General features: G+C 39.5%; 1 pseudogene; it reads left to right on the forward strand.

The window, feature by feature from the left end:
* Positions 1-1,589: 1,589 nt before the first annotated feature.
* LOC129007296 (protein SET-like) lies at positions 1,590-2,425 on the forward strand (annotated as a pseudogene).
* Positions 2,426-5,588: the final 3,163 nt, after the last annotated feature.

Consider the following 5,588-nt stretch of genomic DNA (forward strand, 5'->3'; position numbering starts at 1 on the left):
CTCTAACTTCAGCCTCCCAAATTTCTGGGATTACAGGTGTGAGCCACTATGCCTGGCTGTGTAACTTTTTTTTTTTTTTTTTTTTTTTAAACAGGGTCTCACTCAGTCACTCAGGCTGGAGTGCAGTGGCACAATCATAGCTCACTGCAGCCTCAACCTCCTGGGCTCAAGCGATCTTCCTGCCTTAGCTTCCTGAGTAGCTGAGAGTACAGGCCTGTGCCACAACACTTGACTAATTTTTTACTGTGGCCTTCTTACAATGAAGACACTTTTCTCAGAAGCTCCCATAAAACTTCCTTTCAGGTTATGGGGCTGATCCTAAACCAATCACTGCAAAGAGAAGAGAAAATTGTTGATTAAAGCAGGGGCTTCCCCTGGGGCTCCTGAGTCACAGAGAGGAGAGATGGATGCCAGGACAAAATTGGGGTTCTATTAACAAGGAAGAAGGGAAGAAGTGGATGTTAAATAGATATCTACCAGCATTTGCTATAGGAAAGGGAAACTAATACATAAAAATTATTTTCGTGGGCCGAGCGCAGTGGCTAACACCTGTGATCCCAGCACTTTGGGCAAAGCCGAGGTGGGTGGATCACCTGAGGTCAAGAGTTCGAGACCAGCCTGGCCAACATCGTGAAATCTTGTCTCTACTAAAAATACAAAAAATTAGCTGGGCATGGTGGTAGGCACTTGTAATCCCAGCTACTCAGGAGGCTGAGGCAGGAGAATCCCTTGAACCCGGGAGGTGGAGGTTGCTGTGAGCCGAGATTGCGCCATTGCACTCTAGCCTGGGCAACAAGAGTGAAACTGTCTCAAAAAAAAAAAAAATTTTTTTTCATATGATGAAGGAATTACAAAGAAGTTAGTTTTTGCTGCTGAACAAAACACCTCCAACCTCTATGGCTTAGGACAGCAATTTATTTAACTCATGATTCTATCTGGGCTGAGCTCAGCTGGGTGGTTCTTTTGGACTTTACTGGACTTACTCATGACTGTGGTCTGCTGCAAGTCAGCTAGGTAGCTTTGCTCATGGGATCTGGCTGTTAGCTGAGGAAATGAGTCCGGGTGTCTTTACTTATCCAGCAGGCTCTCCTTGGCTTATTCCTGTAGTAAATCAGCAAACTTCCAAGGACTAGAGCAGATGCTTGCAAGTAGTTTTGAAACCTAAGCTTGGAACTGGAACATTATCAGTTCTGCTGCATTCTTTAGGTCAAATCAAGTAAGAAGGCCAAGAGGGTGAAGAAATACATTCCATCTCTTGAGAGGAGGAGCTTCAAAGTCACATTGCAAGGGCATGGACCCAGGTAGGGAAAGAACTTGTGACACTTTTGCAATTTATCACAAGTGGTAAGAGTAACAGGGAAAGCTACCTGGATCTGCCTTCAAGAGAGAACTATCATTTGTAAAGTTTCAAATCAGCAATATGTCTACTCTGAGCTGAAATTCTTGTATAACTGTTACTGATGATTTCATTACACTGTTCTAGGTAGCAAAAGTTCAGAGGTTGTGATGCTGTGATTTAAAACAATAATATTAGGGTTTTCTGAGCTTCTTCCTGATGGGCCAGGAGATCTGTGGTCTCATTTTTGTCCTTTCCACACAACATGGCCCCCCAAATGCCATGCTTTCTATTTCTGCTTCAAAAGAAGAAACCAAGAGCACCTTCTGCCTTGAGGCTGGAAGAGACATCAGTCTGTCTGGGCTTGCTGAAGAAGGGAGAAAAAGAACAGCAAGAAGCAACTGAACATATTGATGAAGTACAAAATGAAGTAGACTTAATAAGCCAATGAGGAGACTTTGAAAACAGAACAGAAATATAACAAACTCGGCCAACTATTTTTTCAGACGAGGTCTGAATTGATAGCCAAAATCCCAAACTTTGGGGTAACAGCATTTGTCAACCATCCACAAGTGTCTGCACTGTTTGGGGAGGAGGATGAAGAGGCACTGTCTTATTTAACCAGTGTTGAAGTGACAGAATTTGAAGATATTAAACCAGGTTACAGAATATTTTTATTTTGACAAAAATTCTGACTTCAAAAATAAAGTTCTCTCCAAAAAATTTCATCTGAATGAGAGTGGTGCTCCATCTTCAAACTCACTAAAATCAAATGGAAATCTGGAAAGGATTTGATGAAAAATGCAAGTCAAATGCAGAATAATGCCAGCAGGAAGAGGCAGCATGGGGAACCAGAGAACTTCTTCACCTGACTTACTGACCATTCTGATGCAGGTGCAGATGAATGAGGAAAGGTCATCAAAGATGGTATTTGGCCAAATCAATTACAGTATTACTTTGTTCCCAATAATGGATGATGAGGAAGGAGAAGGAGAAAAAGAAGATGAAGACAGGGATGAGGATGAAGGTGAAGATAAAGGTGATGATGAAGGGGAGGAAGGAGAGGAAGATGAAGGAGAAGATGACTAACAGAACACCAATGGATTTCAACCTTCCTTTTAAAACATTTTCTCCAATCCCTGGGAGCAACTTGCAGTCTTTGTTTTTTTGCTCTTGTGCTCAGTCACCCGGTTGTTGAGGTCTTTTCTCCATACCATGGTTCCTAACTCATTTTTGGGAGAAATGTGTTGAGCAAAGGTGGGCATTTTGACAACATGATTTCTCCTTTCATATGGATGGAATCCTATATGTGGTCTTTTGTGGCTTCTTTCACCTAGCACAATATTTTCAAGGTATATCCATATTGTAGCATGTATCAGTACTCTAATTTTTTATGCTGAATAATATTCCATTGTATGGATATACCACATTTTATTTATTCATTCATCTGTTGGTAGAGATTGGGTTTTCACCTTTTAGCTATTATGAATAATGATGCTGTAACCTTCATGTACAAGTTTTGGTGAGGACATGTTTCATTTCTCCTTTATCTTAGGAGTAGGTTCACAGGGTCACATGGTAGCTGTTTTCCACAGCGGCTGCACCATTTTACATTCCCATCAGCAGTGGATGAGGATTCCAGTTGCACATCCTTACTTCCTAGTGGGTATAAAGTGTTCTATTGCGGTTTTGATTTTCATTTCCCTAATGATATCCAGCATCTTCTCATATGTTTATAGGCCACTTATGTATCTAACTTGGAGAAATGTCTACTCAGATTAGTAGAGGACTGAATAGATCCTCCCCACTCCCCTAAATTCATGACCATTTGATACCTGTGAATGTTGCCTTTTTGGAAACACAATCTTTGCAGATGTAACCAATTTAAGTTGAACTCATACTGGAGTAGGGTGGGCCCTAAATATAATGACTGGGGTTATTATATTTATATATATTATATATATATAATTATAATTATATATATTTTTATATAATTATATATATTTTTATATTTATTTAAATATATAAATATATTTATATATAATTATATAAATATAATTATATAAATATATAATTATATAAATATAATTATATATTTATATAATTATATATATTTTTATATATATAATATATTATATATATTATATACAAGAAACAGACACAGTGAGGAATGCCATGTGAAACAAGCCAATGAGGCAGAGTTTGAAATTTATCTATAGGTTAAGGAATGCCAAGGATTGCTGGCAACAGCCAGAAGCTAGGAGAGAATCATGGAATAGATTCTCCTCTGGAGCCTTCAGAGGGCACATGGCCCTCCCAACACCTACTTTGACTTCAAACTTCTAGCCTCCAGAACTATAAGAAAATAAATTTCTGTGGTTTTAAGCCTCCCAGTTTATAGTAATTTGTTACAGTGGCTCTAGGAAATTAATAAAAACCCATGGCCCATTTTTACACAGGGCTGTCTTATTTTTTTTAAAGATGGGAGTCTCACTATATTACTCAGGCTGGCCTTGAACTTGCAGGCACAGGTGATCCTCCTGCCTCAGCCTCCTGAGTGAGTAGCTGGTACTATAGACATGTGCCACTGTTCTCATGTTCTCAGCTTAGTGTTATCTTTTTTTTTTTTTTTTTTTGAGACAGTCTCGTTTTGTTGCCCAGGCTGGAGTGCAGTGGCGTGATCTTGGCTCACTGCAAGCTCTGCCTCCCAAGCTCAAGTGATTCTCCTGCCTCAGCCTCCCAAGTAGCTGGGATTACAGGCATGCACCACCACGCCCAGCTAATTATGTATTTTTAGTAGAGACGGGGTTTCTCCATGTTGGCCTGGCTGGTCTTGAACTCCTGACCTCGTGATCTGCCCGCCTTGGCCTCCCAAAGTGCTGGGATTACAGGCGTGAGCCACCGTGCCTGGCAGTGTTATCTTCTTATTGAGCTGTTAAGTCCTTTAAATATTCTGGATACAAGTCCCTTATCAGATACATGATTTGTAAATATTTTCTCCAATTCTGTGGGTTTTTTCATGGATCTTTTGAAGCACATTTTAAATTTTGATGAAGTAGAGATAATAAATTGTGCTTCTCTTGCTCATGGTTTTGGTGTCATATTTAAGAATCCTTTTCTAAATCCAAGGTCATGAAGATTTAACCCTGTTTTCTTCAAAGAATTTTATAGTTTTGACTTGTATATCTAGATTTTTGATTCATTTTGAGTTTTTATATATATTATGAGGTAAGGATCCAAGTTTATTTTTTTGCATGTGGCCATTTCGTTGTCCCAGCATCATTTATTGAAAAGACTATTCTTTCCCCCATTTGAATGGTATTGGTGCTCTTGTTGAAAATCAGTTGACCATAGACATATGGTTTTATTTCTGGACTCTTGAATCTAATCATCTATATGTCTACCCTTGTGCCAATACCATATTGTGTTATCTTGAACTCCTGGCCTCAAGTGATCCGCCAGCCTTGGCCTCCCAAAGTGCTAGGATTACAGGCATGAGCCACCCTGCCCAGCCTCTTAAATACTACACTGTCTTGATGACTGTTTCTTTGTAGCAAGTTTTGAAATCAGGAAGTATGGATATTCTTTGTTCTTTTCAAGATTGTTTTGGCTATTCTGGATCCTTTGCTTAAGAGTTTTAGAATCAGGTTGTCAATTACTACAAAGAAGTCAGCTAGGATTCTGATGGTAATTGCATTGAATCTGTAGATCAATTTGGGGAGTACAGCCTTCTAAACAATATTAAGTCTTCTGACTCATGAATATGGGACGATTTTCCATTTATTTAGATGTCCTTTAATTTCTGTGTTACTCCATTTGCATTGCTATAAAGAAGTACCTGAGGCTGGGTAATTTATAAAGAAAAGAGGTTTATTTTGACTCAGTTCTGCAGGCTGTACCAGCATGGCAGCAGTATATGTCCAGCTTCTGGTAAGGGCCTCAGGAAGCTTACAATCATGATGGAAGCGGAAGGGGGAGCAGGCATATCACATAGCGAGAGGGAGCAAGGGAGATGCCAGGCTCTTTATTTTTTATTTTTTTAAACAATCAGCTCTCGAATGAAATAATACAGTGAGAACTCATTACTGCAAGGATAGCACCAAGCCATTCATGAGGAATCTGCCCCCATGCTCCAAACACCTCCCACTAGGCCAACCTCCAATAATGAAGTTCACATTTTAGCATGAGATTTGGAGGAGACAAATGTCCAAGCCAGATCAATTTCTTACAACAATTTTTTGTAGTTTTCAGA

Source organism: Pongo pygmaeus, chromosome 9 (assembly GCF_028885625.2).
Source record: "Pongo pygmaeus isolate AG05252 chromosome 9, NHGRI_mPonPyg2-v2.0_pri, whole genome shotgun sequence".
Taxonomy (NCBI): domain Eukaryota; kingdom Metazoa; phylum Chordata; class Mammalia; order Primates; family Hominidae; genus Pongo; species Pongo pygmaeus.